The sequence below is a fragment of the Lissotriton helveticus genome, chromosome 10 (assembly GCF_964261635.1).
Source record: "Lissotriton helveticus chromosome 10, aLisHel1.1, whole genome shotgun sequence".
Taxonomy (NCBI): Eukaryota; Metazoa; Chordata; class Amphibia; order Caudata; family Salamandridae; genus Lissotriton; species Lissotriton helveticus.
Window position 1 is genome coordinate 1,020,538,592 of NC_136071.1, and position 18,239 is coordinate 1,020,556,830.

Sequence of the window (18,239 nt, forward strand, 5' to 3'; positions counted from 1 at the left end):
ATCGCCACCGCCGGGCCGGCGGTAATCACCATCGGCCCGGCGGGGCGATCCGCCCCACATCCATGCAGCAAAACCCCCGCCATATTACGATGGCTGGGGGGTCCACGGCGGACGACGGTCGGCAAGTCGACCAGGCAGGAAAGGGTTCAATATGGTGGCGGTGTCTGTTAGACACCGCCAGCCATATTACAATGGGGGCGTAAACATGTCTTTCCATGGCGGACTTGCCGCCACGGAAAGGCATGCGGAGTTTGCTTGCGGGGGTCGGTTGCGACCTCCAGGGACTCTGGGGGGGGGTAACCCCCCTGCATTTCAATGTACAATATGGCAGGCACCGCGCGGTGCCTGGTACGTTGTGCATTGAAAGGCACAACTTGCCTATGTGGCATTGCTGCGGGCGCTGCTTTCAGCACCGCCCGCCGCAGTTTCAAATGCGTCATGCGCCTGCCAGTGTGGGGGGTTCATCCTAATTGACGGTGCGGGACCACCGCTAGCATTGCGGGCATTCCTGATTCCCAGGGGTATTGCGGGCGGACTTAGTCCGCCCGCCATACTAATGACCCCCTTTGAGTCGTGAACCTGCCACAGACAGCATGGCTAGCAAAGTAATACATTGATGTTCTCAAAAATAGCACCTACTCAAATAGGCTTAGCCACCTGAGTTACTTATGTAGCACTTTTTCAATTATTAGAAATACCTTCTGACTTTCAGTTCACATACGTTTAAGAGCGTTGAGCATTGTGTGGGGGTGTACGGAAGGGGTTGTGGTGCCATTAAAACAAAACAAGACTGTTATTAAGAAAAGAGGGACAAAAGTCGAAAACATTATACTAATGTGTCATAGGAGAAGCATATGTGTCATAGGAGAAGCGTGGCTCAGTGGTTAGAGGTGGCAGACCCGGAAGCTGAGATCAGCCGTGGACCAGGGTTCGATTCCCTGCCTCGGCGGGTCTTGGGCTCAAAAATTCCACGGACTCGACAATTCTTGCTCCGGTGCCTACTCGACTCACGGGGTCACACTCTGCGACTCTGGGCAATAGCTAGCTTAATCTCAACTACAGCCCCTCGCGGCGGGATGCCTGGCTTTCACCTTGTGAATACCCTGCCGGGGTATCTCACAGGGGAATACCAGGACAGGTTCCCTAAGCAAGCGCCTTGAGACCCCTGGGTGATTCGTGCGCTATATAAATCGAAATACATTTACATAACCCATTTTCAGTTAATTTAACTTGCTTTTCCTTTTTACAAAACAGTTGCATTACTGTATCTAGATTATTCATTTCATTTAATCTTTATTTCGGTTATGTGTAACCATAAGAGATACAATAATAAAAACACATTACATTTTCATGAATACTCCAGCATTTCCTATTGAATTAACACAGTAGACGGGGCACGGATCGTGATTTGAAAAAGAGAACACGGCCATAACTACGCCATAAAAACCTATCTAGCCCAAAAATGTCATTGTATAATAAAAAATTTAAAAAAACATGCTGGCCAGCTATCTACATAGTTAAAAATAATCATTTACATCTTATAATTGTTTTTTTTTTTTAAACCGTAGGGTAATTTTATCATGTAATCATAACCCCTTGAAAGTGCAAGTGCTTGGCTTGGCCTAGGTTATACCCTAAAAAACTATTTTTATTCATAATTCCTTTTATAACCTGAACCCACTTCTTTTCCTTATCAAGGATACGTTGAATAAAAATCTAGATTATAGTAATACCACTTCAATGCATTCCTGTTACTACCAAAAACAACCTGGTGCATACTTTAAAAGAGGAAAACATGTTGAAATACTGTTTCCTTGTGCTATTCCCATTCATTTCGTAATTCACAGCAGTATCATGATCACAGTAAAGCAGTTACTGAATTATGGTACCAGTGTAAAGTACCAGGCGTTGTGTAAATGAGGGCTAATTTGAGGGAGACAAGTGTTACCAGAGCACAGGCCACAAGGTGGAGATCTAGAATGTGGCCCTAGGTATTGCCCCAAATTAAGCATAACCATGTATACCAATAACGGGAACTAGGTTAACACTGAAGACACAACCACATGCCAACATATTAATCAGTCCTACTCCTATCCCACCTCTAGGCTATTTGCCCTCCTCCCTTGAAAATATCAGTGGTAAAATACTCTCACCAGGGTGTATCTTGTCATATGTTCCCATTACCCGGGACCTTAAAGGATCAATCTTTAAACATTTAGACATGACCCTGGGTTCGCATCTTCATTCTCAGAGACATAACTTGGAACATAATGAATCAACAATTCAAGCACCTAAAACGCCCCTGAATGAACCCTCGAAATAGTTGGAAATGCAGTGTTTGTATCCTCTTGCAAATTGTGCATCCATATATCATGCTTAATTTGCTCTTGGGTGGGCTGACTACATTATAGAGGAATGACTCTCTGAACTTTCAATGAAATATTATTTCTGTTAACATGGTGAAACCTACACCAGCCATAGGTATACCTCTTGAATGGTATAGATATAACATACGGATACTAGATTTTCTAGAATAATCTTTTCTTAAAATGTGTTCATAGGCAGCTTTAATTAGGCGGATCCTCTAGATTTCTGGTGTCATCACTGAACCATCTTGGGGGCTGTGATTTCTTACGTCAGTACTCATGACACTCTTGAGTAGACTACACAAGATTAGTGGGATAACTACCTGCTTTCCTTGGGGAGCAGTATCTTCCTGGCCATTACTATACCAGTACTATATGGAATAAATTAGATTGGGAGCGCTCAACTTGAAGCATGCCTGTCAATGAACCAGAAGAGTGGTTTAACAAATACAATCTGCGCAACAGAATTGCCCATCACCAGTCCCAGCACAGACTAATTGCTGATATGGGTCACAATTGAAACTCACATGTTTCTTATACCACATGCAATCGCATTTCATAATCACCAAACCAAACACCAGCTATTCCTCTTCCAAAATGTCATCCATTTTCTACTAGCAACTCCCACCAGCCATCAGACACTAAGCCCTCCCAGGCTTTCAATCCCACACTATAAAGCACAAAGGGCCAGATGTATCAAGCCTTTTTGTGTTTGCAAGTGGGCAGATTCGCAAAATGTGCCCGTTTGCAAATACAAACATAGCTTTTCCAATGTTGCAAACCTAATTTTGCGATTTGGTAACCTGTTACCGAATCGCAAAATGGGTTTGCGATTCAGTATTAGGAAGGGGCATGTTTAGGGCGTCCCTTCTTAATACCGAATCGTATCGTATATATGAATGTTTTGAAACCGCAAAAGCGGCCACAAAACATTTGCATTTTACCACCTACTTCAAGTAGGTGGTAACCCATTTGCAAATGGGACGGGGTCCCCAAGGGAACCCTTCCCCTTTGGGATTGTTTGTAAAACCATTTTTAAGAGCAGGCAGTTGTCCCACGGACCACTGTCTGCTCTTACAAAATGAAAAAAAAACTTTTCATTTTTCGTTTTGTAAAGCATCTCGTTTTGGATTGCTTAATTCAAAAGCATTCCCAGACATGGTGGTCTACTGATCTCAGCAGGTCACCATCCCTGTGATTTTTGCAACTCCTAGGGGGTCGTAAATTGCGACCTACCTCATTAATATTCATAAGGTAGGTCATTTGCGACCCCAAAGGAATCGCAAAAAAGGTATACTATACTACTTTATACATTGCATTTTGCGAATCCCTAATTGCAAAACCTTGTGATTCGCAATTAGGGAATCTGAAAATGCTATATTCATAAATCTGGCCCTAAGCCCCCCAACTTCATCTTCATGCTCTCAGACAATTGGTGCACCTACTTCTTTTGCTACATACTCTTCCCTCTGACACCTCCACTTCTTTCTAGCACCTCAAACCACTAGCCACCCAACTCAAACTCTCTGAGCACACTTTCTTCTCTCTCCATTCACCTCTGCCTTCTTCCATACCTTCCTACACCTTTACCAATTTCAGGCATCCTAATACCCTCTAATCACCTTTCAGTTCTTAACCTAATTCCTTCCTTGCCAAGGCTTGCTTTTCAGCCAATCCCATCCTGCACCTTCCCTCCAAAACCATTTTCTCCATATCCTTAATTCTTCTCTACCCCACCACACCTTTGCCCTGAACACCAATTCCACTGACACCTACTTACCCATATGTATATAACAACTCATTCTAGCCTTTTCTCCTGACCACTAATATTCTGATATATCAAGCTTGCCATCCATTGACTTGTTGTAGCTCTCCTCTCATCTACTACCTACCATGATGTTAGATGATGGTATGCATCTCCTCGACCCCTCACACCTACACACATTAAAAACTGTGCTGCCTTCTTGCAGTCAACCATGCCTTTCCCACCCATTAACTTTCCAAATCTGTTAAGTACCTTATACTTTGCTTGATCCCTTAATGCTCAGTCAGGATCAGGTCTCTCTCCTCCTCCCTTTATTTTTCCAAAACAGTCACACCGATCATATCCCAACTGCCTCCAAACTTCACAAAGCCCTACCAAGTCTTCCCTTTATCTACCCTCTACCTTTCTCTAACAAAAGAACTGTTCAATATCCTGCCAGAATTCTACCAAGCAGAAGAAATGTTAGCCAAACCCACGGTATCTCAGCAAGTTTGTAAACAGCCAACTGGCAGATGCATCAAGCAAAATACCTACCGGTAATTTAGCGATTCGGTAAAACAGGCCGATACCGAACGCAAAAACTGAAAATGCAATGCATCAACCCAAAATCCTTAAATCAGCCTCTGGAAATACCGAATCGCTATTAAAAAATGTCAACGAAATGCATCAAAACTCGCAAATACCGAAAATGCCCAAAATCGCTATTTTGCATGAGCAAAATACGGGGAATCACAAACTGGAGGTAAAGTCATTGGAAGGAAGACAAACAAAAAAAAACACAGGTGCAGATCATCAGAAACCCTTCAAATAGCTCGCTGGAGACCCTGTATGTCTACCAAAATGGCTGCTCTAGGAGGAGGAGAATCAACGCTCTTGCACAGCGCAGGAGGATGATCCAGGATAGGGTCTTCAGGGTGCGCATCACATTGCTGGGCCAGACAGAGGAACTGATCTACGACAAGTACAGGCTGAACCGGGCTATGATCATGCGCCTCATTGCCGACATGGCACCACTACTGCAGCTAACGGTTCCCCAAAAAAAAGGAGGTACACTACTACTCACAATAGGGTCTGGGTAAGTACGGCAGTAAAATCAAATAAGTCCCAGCGGGATGGACACGGATTTGTCATAAGAGTTTAGGCAGAAAAAACATATTATACAAAAATTAAACTATTAAAAGAAACTAATCATTCATTATGTCAGCTAACATCGGAATAATACGCATAGACCCAAAATCTGAATTTGTCAAAACATAATTTTGTACATTTTATTATACATATACTGGTTAAAATACAATTTGCTCATAAAAATTCATAAAAACATAGATAATTAATACACAATTTTTTAGAAAACAACAGTCGGCGCGTCGTTTCGGTGATATTCCAATGATGTTCACTTTCTTCAGGACAGTTTTCTCGCAATATCTCTCTATCTCCGTGGATTTACAACAATGCTTGATGGTCAGATTCTTATAATTTCAAGAGAGATCCCTCACAACATAAATCAAATTAAAAAGATTTTAATATCTGAGAAGCTTGGTTGGAGCCACCGTGTTTGTTTTTTTATCTTTTAACAGCTCAAAAAACAAACAGCTACTTTTCAAGAAGCCTGTTACGGATCGGAACGCTGGTTGGATGCAGGGAGGCCATACTACACATGCAAGGTCCTCTAAAGAAAGACATATACATTTACTTTCTCCTGCACAGATCGGTCTTTTTATCTACAAGACCAGCAAAAAAACTCGATGAAATTCACCCATGACGGCACCTCGAGTGGTTAGCTACATCCAAGTGTGACTTACAAGTAGACCGTAACAGGCACCAACACCAACAGGCACACGTGCCTAACACAGCTGAAGGCCAAAGGAGGCGGACATACATCACACGACATCACTTTTGAGACAGGTATGAATGAGCCATCACAACATGATCTTGTTTCCAAATGTTTAATGCACATGAGCACCTGTCAGGTGCATATAAATGAGACGCCAACATGACACAGAATCAAAAAAATATTGGGATACATGTCCGCTGTCATCACGGATGTATCATGTGGCAGTATAGTTGGCCCATGGTTACATCACCATGTCCAGGGAGACAATGGAACATGGCTATTTGCGCTTGCCACGTACCCCCAGCCTCCTGTCTCGTGACTCCTCCACATCGCCGCGATGTGTTTCAGTGGCTGTGGAGCTGCGCGCACTGTGCCTCCTCTCGTTGGCCTCCGGCACAGAGATGCTGCTCACGCTTGAAGCAGCCTCACTACCCTCCTCCCCTCCCAAACTGCTCGCACTGAAAGTCCCAGACTGCAGATGCTCCACTGCAGCGGTCACTCTTTCTAAGGACTTTGACACATCTCTGCAATAATGGCCCAAGTCAACCTGCAGGGACACAGATCTGCGTGAAAGCACAGCTGTGCTGTTGCACAGCTTAGTGATGGCCCTAATGGAGGCATTGGAACGTAGCATGTTCTGCCGATGCCACCGGCGCTCGCTCTGTTGGCCTGCAATGACAGCACGTGTGAGTTCCTGCAGGCACAGTTTATTGTCTTTGTTGCCCTCAGCAACGGCTGTGGTCATCTCATGCACAGCGTCAGTCATGGTGCCAATTTTGTTTGTCAATTTGGAAATGTTAATGTCAATAGCACAAATGTGTCTCCTCTACAGGCGCTGTACACGCAGCATTCGTGTCTCAACCACTCCATACCCGTGTGTTGGATCATCAGATCTCTGTGCAGCTCTACCCAGGGGCCTGGCCCGCTGTCGGACTCGGACACGTGCTGGTGTTTGGGCGGTCGGAGTAACGACTGTCTGCCGTGGAACATTTGCCAAAGGGAAAAATTATTTTCTTGTGGAGAAAGAAAAACAATATAGAAAGTAATTGCGTAATTGCATAGCAATCAATCGTTCCCCCATGAGAAACTGTTCCATGTTTGTACACTAGCAATGTTTACAAATTTGTATTAACATTGTAAACATTATCCCTGGAAACCTCTAGATGTGGCAGTTTTTAAAAAATACTATTGGGACAGTTTGTGAACTGCAATGTTTTGTAAGTCTGCCCCAGCTGGTAGGAGTGCTTCTACCAGTGAAGATTTTACTTTTTGTTTGCTAATTGCGCCCTCTGTGTTTTGTTGCCTTCAATGCTGGGTGGACAAAAATAGAGGCGGCTGGTGTGAAAGGCATCGCCCTACCACTCTAGGGTAAGAAAAAAGAGGATGAAAGAGAAGACCGAGCAACTGCACTTGCTGCTTGGTCAGGAACCAGTCTGAATTTATTTTCTCTTGGGAGAGAGTGAGGGGCTGGGGAATTACCTAAGACTTCTTTCGGCACAGTGCTGGTCGAAGTCTTCCTCGCCATGGAAGCATAAGCTTGGCCAGTTTTGTCAAGTTGTGGGTGTAGTGAGCTTTGCTTTCCAGGTATAGGCATTCATACGAGGCGTTCTGTACAAAGACCAATGCAGGATTGGAACATTTCTATTGAAGCAGATGGCTGGGGGTGGGGCTGGCTCATGGGGGCGATAAAGACTTGCGTTTGTCACTGATCTTTGTCTCCATCATTGCCACCTAGCAACTGCTGTTGTTTCTTCACTCTCTTAGTGATAAGTGGGCTGGGGATGTGGGGGTTCAACATAGCTTTGCTGAAGGCAAAGTAACTGGGTCAGTGTAGAAACTCAGAGGTATTGTGCTTTTTAATTTTTGCCACCAGTGCAGGTTTGTCAGGGGAGCAGCTGCACAACTTGATTTTACAGGTCATTGTGAGAGGTGCATCCCAGTCAAGTCCTCTATGTGCTGTTTTCTTTTCACTTGGTCTTTTGGGGCCAACTTCTGCAGGCATCAAGGGAATACAATGGAATCCCTGCCACGTGGATCAACCAGAAGTCTGGATCAGAAAGGAACTCTGTGTTTGTTTGTATTTGTGGTAAACTGATTCCCGAGCTGACTCTGCTGCTCTCTGCCATAACAGGCTTCTGCCTCCTACTAGTCAAAGGCATCACTGCAGCCAGGGAGGATGACAGACTCCGACTGAAAGTCCAGTAGGCCGGGGACACACTACACCCCCAGCTTCAATGAGTAATTTAATTTGCAGTGTGAGTGGTAAGTCCAAGTTGACACCAAGGCCAGACTGTCTGACTTGCACTGTGTCCTGTGCATCTTTTACTTGGCAAGCACCTCTACCCTCTCCCGCAAACAGATGCAATAGAGGAATTTCCTGTGCTGTGTTGTGGGCAGCCGCAGTGCAGACTCGACTTCCACAACGCACTCTACGCGACACCACTCAGAAACTCTAAAAAAAAACTGCAGAATATCCTAAACATTGCTGTCAGACTCATCCTGGACATCCCACGTTCCAGACACATCTCCAGCCACATGAAAGACCTTCACTCGCTCCCTGTCAACAAAAGAATCACATTCAAGCTCCATACGCTCACCTACAAAGCCCTCCTCAATGCAGGACACGCATACCTCAACTACCGCCTTTCGTTCCATGCTCCCACCAGACATCTCTGCTCCGCCCAACTAGCCTTAGCCAACCCATGGATCCGCAAGATCACGACTGGAGGATGATCCTTCTGCTACCTCGCTTCAAAGATCTGGATCTCCCTGCCTCTGCACCTCAGGCAATCCTCATCGCTACCACAATTCAGGAAGGACATCAAGACCTGGCACTTTGACTGAACCACAGATTCACCACTCCCCCTAGCACCTTGAGACCTCACAGGTGAGTAGTCATACTTTACAAGATTACTGATTGATCAGGCATGTGCAAAACCCAACAAGCAGGATTTATCTTGCCTGCCCAGACTGTAATAGCAAGCAAGAATACTTCTTTGAATCAATCCTACTGCTGCTGCTCGGGCCAGCTCTGCTGCACTCTGCCAGGCTGCAGTGATCAATATCAACCTGCACCAGCAGCCACTATGAAGAGCAGACCCTCCGAGTCCAACTGAGGCATCCAAAGCAGGGACACCACATCCCCAGTTTCATGGTCGGTATGTAGCCTAGGAGTGGCCTCTATCCTCCATGTTGGTGTTGAGGTGCTCAGGTAAGCACTGCTGCCATTTCCTGACTATTTGATGTGTCTTTCTACCCCAGGCAGCGGGTTGTTAACCACTCTTGTGTCCGTGTACATGGTTGGGTCATGTTAAGCTGGTGACTAAATAAAAAAAGGATTCTGCCCGGCACCTATGCTCTCATCTCACCCTTCATCATCGCCCATGACTAATCTTGAAGCCCTCAGAACCTGTGCACATCCAGAACACTGTATGGCTTTGGCATTTGTACATGCCATCTATTGTTCAATCCCTGGCTGTTGGACCAATAATTTTATTTCCACTAGTCTTTCTGCACTGAATCCCATTTGTGTGGGGACAATCTCCTTCCGACTCCTCTACTTGAGTTTGAGCTGACTTGTCATGCTAGCTTGCATACCTGCATATTATACTCTGGTCTCTAATTTATGCCTCACCTCTTTTACAATCCAACAGCCGCCTCTACAGTGTCATTCTTTAATAAACATAAAACAATTGTCTATCACAATGCACCACGTCATTGTTTCCATTTCATTACATCTAGATACAACGGTGACCACATGCATGCACTATTTAGCACAAATAAAAAAACAAGCTTACTGAGATTTCATTAAGAGCCAGTATCAGAGTGGCTCCTCCACTAGGGAGGAGGAGCGTCGCACCACTGCTTTCTCGTGGTGTGAGAAGCAGAAACAGATAATGGTAATAACTTTCAGGTATTATCATCTTATGTTTGGTTGTGGATAGGCGGGAGGGTGTGGCTGCTCTGCGAGCAGGGCAGGGGAGGAGTGCTGTGCCCACTCCTGAGTGTGCAAGGAGTGTTTGGTCGGCCCTCTGGGGCCCCCCAAACCAGGCATGCACACTCTGCCAGCCAGCGAAAAGGTATGTTTAATTTGTTTTTAAATTATTATCATTAAATTAACTCCCCATGTGAACCCCCTCCCCGCGCAACCCCTCCACGCCTCCACGCCACGAGCCATGCCAGCTGCAACTGGTCAATCAGAAGAAGGGTAATTGTATATTAATGTGGAGAGAAATCATTCAAATTACCCTTCTGAAACAAAAACAGCAATCTACACATGCATGGATTGTGTGGAAAGGGCCACAACCATTGACCCTGCTTGCAGGTCAGACCACTCTCCACACGCACAGCACCAACTGTGCATCCGTGACTCTGGGACCGCTGCTGCCGCTTCTGTGAGTTCGCTCCCCCCGTGTCTGCCTGCCCCCGTTTTTGTGACTTACTGCCCTGTTTTATTTTTTACTGCCTTTGATATTGTGTTGCCTCTACTGTACTTTCTTGTGTTGTTTGCCCCTTTTTGCCACCTTTTTCTCCCTCTTGCCTTCTGTACACCCGTAATCACCCGCTGCTGCTTCCCTGTGGCTCCGCCCTCCCGCTCGCCTATTCGCCACCCCGCTCCTGCCTCCCAGGTGCTCCTCCCTATCACCTCCCCATATATGGCGGCCGCGCGCAGCGGCCGCGCCGCTGGCGTGCCGAAGGTGCACCTAAGGCAAGCTTGTCTGTGCCCGTCCACGCCTGGAACGCACCCAGCACAAGGACCCCTGGCTCCCCAAGAACACCACGACGCCTGCCTCTGCTATGACTCCAGCATCCTCCATGCATCCAACGCTGAACGATCATGCACCTGCTGCCTGGCCACCCTGAAGCAAACCCAAGGACCCTTATCCTGCCGGAACTGCAGCTTCACTAGCATCCGGCCCGCCAACCCACCTACCAAAGAACTCAACTACCTCAGATGCATCCTTCTCAACACCCACTCCGCACGCAAACACGCCGTGGAACTCTAGGACCTACTAGACTCCAACACCCCAGACGTCACCTTCCTGACAGAGACCTAGCCAAACCTCTCCTTGGCAACCGACATCGCCATAGCAATCCCGGAAGGCTATGAGATCACATGCAGGGAAAGCACCAATGGAGTAGAAGGAGGAATCACCATCGTCCACAGAAACAATCTGAACCAGTCTCAACAAGTCTCAACCAACGCCGATGACACCCTCAGCACCGCCGAACACCTGCACTTCCAGATTCACTCCGATCCCAACACCACCCTCAGAGGAACCCTCGTCTACAGACCACCCAGACCCCGAGCACAGTTCAGCGACTCCATGACCAACCTCGTCAGCACACACACCCTCGCCTCCACAGACTACATCCTCCTCAGGGACCTGAACTTCCACCTCAAGAACAACAACCGCACCAACTCCTCCACCCTGATCGACAACCTCACCAACCTCAGACTCAGACAACTTGTAGCTACACCCACCCACTCTGCCGGCCACACATTTGACCCCATCTTCTCCGCAAGCTCCCACGTCTCCTTCAACCACACCACGAGCTCCACTAGACCGATCACGCAGCATCCACTTTACCTTCCGGAAACCCACCACGCACCACCACACCCAACAGATACTGCACCGCTGCAGGAGCAAAGACACCGAGGAACAGCTGTCCACCACCCTCGCCCGGAGCCCACCCACAGATCCGACCAACACCGACACGCCGCTCGTAACCTCAGACAGTGGATCAACAACTGCGCCAACACCCTCGCCCCGATCAAGAAGCCCTCCAACACCAACACCAATACCAACACCAGCAAGACAGCCAGCTGGTTCACTGAAGACCTCCAGGCCTCCAAGCGAACCTAAAAATAAACTGGATCCTTGAACAAACACCGGAAAGCTACACAGCCCACAAGAACGCCACCCGCAGACACCACCACCTCATCAGATCCGCCAAAAGGACCTCCTTCAAAGACTGCCTAGACAACAATGCACACAACAGCAATGAACTCTTCAACATCGTGAAGGAACTCTCTAACCCCAGCTCCAACACCAACAACATCCCACCTTCGCAAGACCAGTGCAACTCGCTGGCCACATTCTTCCATCGCAAGATTGCAGACATCCACTACAGCTTCAACGCCTTCACCACCCTGGCAACAACTGAGACCCCCGCTCCCACGACAACCACCCGCACCAACCGTCTACTCGCCTGGACCGACATCAACAACGACGACACCATCAAGATCATGAACACCATCCACTCCGGATCCCCGGAAGACCCCTGCCCATATCACATCTTCAACAAAGCCCGCAGCACCATTGCACTCCATCTCTGCAAAACCATCAACATCTCCTTCGAGACAGCAACCTTCCTGGAGAGCTGGAAGCACACAGAGATCAACGCCTTACTCAAGAAACCCAAGGCAGACGCCAAGGACCTCAAGAACTTCCGACCCATCTCCCTGCTCCAGTTCCAAGCGAAGGACATCGAAAAGGCCGTCAACAAACAACTGACCAGCTTTCTCGAGGAGAACAGCATCCTGTCCCAGTCCGGGTTCCGCAGCAACCACAGCACCAAAACTGCCCTCATTGCCGCCACCGATGACATCAGAACCCTGCTAGACAAAGGAGAAACCGCAGCCCTCATCCTCCTGGACCTGTCAGCCGCCTTCGACATGGTCTGCCATCGCACACTACGAACACACCTCTACGACGCTGGAATCCAAGAATAGGCCCTGGAGTGGACCTCCTCCTTCCTCTCTGGCAGAACATACAGCATCCGCCTCCCCCACTTCGGCTCTGAAGCCACCGGGATCATCTGCGGCGTACCCAAAGGCTCAACCCTCAGCCCAACGCTGTTCAACGTCTACAGGGCACCGCTCACCCACGTCGCACGACGGCACAACCTCAACATCATCTCCTATGCCGACGACACCCAGCTGATCCTCTCCCTCACCATGGACCCCCAGACCGCCAAAACCAACCTCCACGAAAAATGAAGGCCGTTGCCGACTGGATGAGGAACAGCCGACTGAAGCTGAACTCGGACAAGACGGAGGTCCTCATCCTCGGATCCACCCTCTCGGCCTGGGAGGACTCCTGGTGGCCGACTGCACTAGGAACACCCCCTACACCCACCGATCACGCACAAAACCTAGGGGTCATTCTCGACTCTACCTTCTCCATGACGAAGCAGGTCAACGCCGTCTCCTCCTCCTGCTTCAATACCCTCCACATGCCTCGCAGGATCTTCAGAACGAGAAGGACAGTCACCCAGGCCCTCATCAGCAGCAGACTGGACTACGGAAATGCACTCTACTTAGGAGCCCCGGCCAAACTCCTGAAATGGCTTAAACGCACCCAGAACGCCTCCGCATGCCTGATCCTCGACATCGCTCGCTGCAGCCACATCACACCCCACCTGAGAGACCTGCACTGGCTCCCTGTCAACAAGAGGATAACCTTCAAAACCTCACCCATGCACACAAGGCACTCCACAACACTGGACCATCATACCTCAACAGTCCACTCACACGCTACACCCCCAACCGCCAGCTCCGCCGACCTCGCCACCGTCTCCCGTATCCGAAGACCGACCGCCGGTGGTAGATCGCTTTCCTACCTCGCCGCCAAGTCCTGGAACGACCTCCCCATCCTTCTACGGCAGACCGAAGACCTTCTGACCTTCAGGAGACTACTTAAGACCTGGCTGTTTGAGCAGCAGCACCCCCCCTCCCCTCAGCGCCTTGAGACCCTTACGCTAGTTCCGCTTCGCAGACCGTGCCCTCGCCACGGTCCCCCGCATCCGAAGAGTGACCGCCGGCGGCAGATCATTCTCCCACCTTGCCGCCAAGACATGAAACACCCTCTCCATCCGCCTACGACAGACTGAAGACCTTCTGACCTTCAGAAGACTTCTCAAGACCTGACTCTTTGAACAGTAGCAGCTTCCCCCTCCCCCCTAGTGCCTTGAGACCCTCACTGGTATGTAGTGCGCTTTACAAATACTATGATTGATTAATTGACAACAGTTTTAAGAGTATGATTAATTGTTTGACTAATTGATATGTAATGAGGGTCAAGGGGGGACACATTTGATGCTCGGATTATACTTCATTACCTGCACCTACTACACCCTATAAATTAATTTGAGTACTGCCCTTAAAGTAAACTAAATAAAATTGGCAGAAGTTATAATACAATAAACTATAATATAATGCCGTTTTGATTAGATATGTTGTGCGTACAGAATTACTGCTGCCCTCTGCAAACATAGCAACCGTGCCTAAAATGAAAAACTGCTTCCCAAGTCAAAACTAATATAAAAGTGGGTCCACCCAAGGCCAAATCCTATTGCTAAAAAAAGGGACACACAGACTCAGAGAATTAGACTACTCTTGAAAAAAGAAGTAATTCATATATGCTAAAAACAAGAATATTATTTGGCAACATTTTGCAAAAATTATTTGAGGAGAGAGATTGAATTCCTCCCTTGTATGCAAATTAGACCCTTATTGTATCAGTTCAGAATTCCTTACATGTTTACAATCAGGGCCAGACTGGCCATAGCGGGCACCGGGCAATCCCCCGGTGCGCCACACGGGTGGGTGCCGGTTTTGGGCCCCTGGGGGCCGTTTATGTTACATGGCCGTTTTTGCAGCACAGCTGCAGCGGCAAAATCGGCCCTGTACCAAAATCGGCCGAAAACCAGCCAAAGAGACCGGCGGCACCTCCAAACCGCCGGAGTGGGCAGGGGGGGTCGGCCGAGCACTTTGCCAGGGCTGGTTGTGGTTCACAGTCCGGTCCTGTTTACAATCAAGCAGAATAGGGAAATGTCGGTATTGTCTAAAGCCCACTGGTGGGATTTTCCTCCAACAGCTGCCTTAGATTACTATCTTTGGTATAAACCAATTTTGGTGTCGTTTTAAAAAAAATATTTGCAGAGGCACATGCGGTTGAAAAAAATGCATGAGATTCATGAAAGATATAAATCCAACAAATAAACAAATGTAAACGCCTAGATTTACTGTCAAGATATGTGTGGGCACTTGCACACTGCAGCACAAATTTGATTTGTGGCTCTAACCCCTTTAGTTGTAAGTAAATCGATGCAATAATAATTTAATAATACTGGTATTTCTAAAGCGCGAACAGCTACCTCACACGGAGGTGTCCCGGCGCTAAGTGAGCAGCTAGATGTAAAGGGAAATGGAGTGGTTTACATTTTTTGAGTAGAAAACCATGTCTTTAGTTGCTTCCTAAACCAGATCTCTGAAGTTGCAGACCGGATAGAGAGCGGCAAATCATTCCACAGTTTTACCGTCCCAGCGGAGAACGTCCTACCCCCAAGCCGAGCCTTTAGGGCTCTGGGAGCATGTAACAGATTCAGTGTATTTGAGCGAAGAGACCTCGCCTGCTGGTATCCGGGAAGTCTCAATTTAAGGTAGTTAGGGCAGTTTCCCTGCAGTTCCCTAAAAGCCAGGGTCAAGGCCTTAAATTCGAACCTGCTGGCAATGATTTGCTTTCACTTTGAGCCACTTGGATGCCTAGAAAATAACCCCTTAAGTGTATTTAGAGAAAAAAAGCATGCATGTCTTAAATTATTGTTTCATTCAAATTAACCATGGCCTTTGCAAAACTTCCTGTACAAGAATAATCTCCCCATGACACAGGCATCCTTGCACCATGGGGCAAGGGTGCCTCTGCCAGTGCATGGCAGCAGTTTGTGCACCAGCGCAAGGGAGAGCACAGGAATGTGACATATTATTGTAAATATGTTGCATTCCTGTGCTTCAGAAGTGCCACAGCGTGGCACAGCCAAAGGGCTTGCATTTCAACGCTGCTGCACTTCCTTGTAGATCTGCCCCTGTGAGACTAAAAGGCTCTGGCCAAATCATACAGATGAATAGAGAGGAAAGCCATCAAATCAGGAGTAGGGAAGTGAGATAGAGAGCAAAGCCATTTAGTTGAAAGCAAAGGGCTGACACAAAGTCCATTATGTGTGTACTAGAGAAAATAGGTATGGCTACCAGATAGCTAAAATTGTTTGTAACTGGACCTAAAAAGGTAGTGTGAGTACAAAGCTGTGCTTGTTTTCTAAAAACAACCAACTGCGCTTTCAAGCGCACCAGAATTGGCTTTGACTAGACACAGCAATTTCACACAAATGTAAATGTGCATTAGTTGTTGCTTGCAGTAATAATTAGCCTATGATACTTTACAGATGTATATATTTTCAGCATTTACATTTTGCGTTGGTGATTGAAAAACCTAATAGTATATCTCAGTCATGTGGCTAATGAGGCACCGCAACAGCTCCTGCGTGAGGTTTATTAGCTCTCAAGCAGAGATGGGAAGGGGAGCCCCCACAGTACACTGACACCCCTCCATCTTGCTGCTGTCATGGCTGCAATCCCCATCACAGAGGTTCTACAGCTGCAGGACCATTCCCATCATCAAGGGTGAGACTTGCATACTGCCCTAACCTGAGTAAATGCAACCTATCCAACAATTTGGAGCTGCTGTATCTACTTTCCCTTTTCCTCTTCAGTGATGCAACCTCTCTCAGAATCTGCCCTGATGTGTAGCTAATGAACTACTATTATTGTTGCACAGTCTCCTGATGCTAATGTCACTACCCGTTAACAAGTAGACCAAAAGTTCACATGAAATCCATGTGAGGGTCATGCACACAAAGCTGTATCATTGCCAAATACCTTGGCCAAAAATTGCTGCTGTCATATCCCTGCTCCCCTTCAGATGCCAGCCTTGGATGCAACTGCTAGTCCCCCATAATGGGATCTAGGAGACATGCGCAAATTGCTTAAGCATTGGATGGGACAGGCAGCTAAGGAGAATGTTTTAAAAATAGAAATGCCACGGAACTAGGGTTCAAGTAAAGTTTTTCTACAGTATAGCGCTTTCCAGATCAGTTCCGAATTGTGACTATAAGGGAAATGAATAGGACCTCTTTCTGTATGGGAGCTGAAATGGGATGCATCAGTGGCATTTGACTGAAAGCGTGGTTGCAGGTCAATGATCAGTTACTGCCAGCCTGGTTGGGGCGTTCACTGATTTGCACGTGAGAATTAATCGCCAGAAGATCGCTTTCACTATTGGAATTGTGTTGGGTGACCTTAGGGGATAGCAGTCTGGGAGATCAGTGCATACTCCTCCCAATGTCTGCACAACTTAACCTTTGTTTACCAGGTAGCATTTCTCCCTTAAAGGGCAAAGATTTTTTTTAAAAAGAGGTTGACATGCTAAGAACGTAATGTACACATATGTGGAGGTCCGCTGTCCCTCTCAAGCCTCAATCCACGTGTTCACAGCCATACATAGGGAGTTGTAAAATATTTCCGGCCTCATTGATATTGATGAGGCAGGAGGGTTTGTGACTCTCTATCAATATACATTTTGGCTGCGATTAATTATTTCTTCATTACAATCAACAATTCTGGGCAGGTCGCAAAAACTCAAAGGGGATTTTCACGCACTTCTTGTGACCTGTGCCATGACACATCAGAACCTTGGTTGTGCAATACTGAGGCATTTCTCCAAATATTTTGTTTAGTGCTCATCAATCTCCACAGTTTCCAAATAATTTTGTTTTATTTTAAGGTACTTAGTACCACCAGTTAGTAAACAAGGCATTTTAATAACATTAAGAATCATTTTTGCCAATGTTCTGCAGCTGTTACCTGGTAATCTTTCAGAAGCAGACTGCCACTTGGGGAAGTCCCATTGTAGTGTTGTTCCTATATTCCCAATAGGCTCTGCGCATTGCAATAACATATCCTATAGATTAGACGTAGGACTAAGGTCGACTAGGTCTCTATCGAATATATTAAACTTAATAGTGAATGCCAGCTAGCTCAGAGGTCACTAGAAACGTTCTCGAATTCACAAGAAGGGATTAGTTTCTGACAACCGCATAAACATGACAACTTTGATTCCCAAGAATAAGAAAAGTATCTCTAGAGTTGTGGAAACAATAGATAAGTATTTCACTCAGTCACTCATGTATGCTTTGTTTCTTCAGAGGTGCAGAGAAACAGAGAGACAGGCGTTTTCAATTAAAGGTTTTATTGAACAGTCTTCTTTCTCGTGCAAGTAAAGTGAACAGCTACAATCGTAATGCAGACTGCATAGTATAATGCGTACAGCGAGAACAATATTACAAAATAATACTGTAAGAGCATTGTATGGTTTCCTAACCATATATAAATACATACATAAATAACAAAGGCTAAAAGTAGTCAACCGGTGCT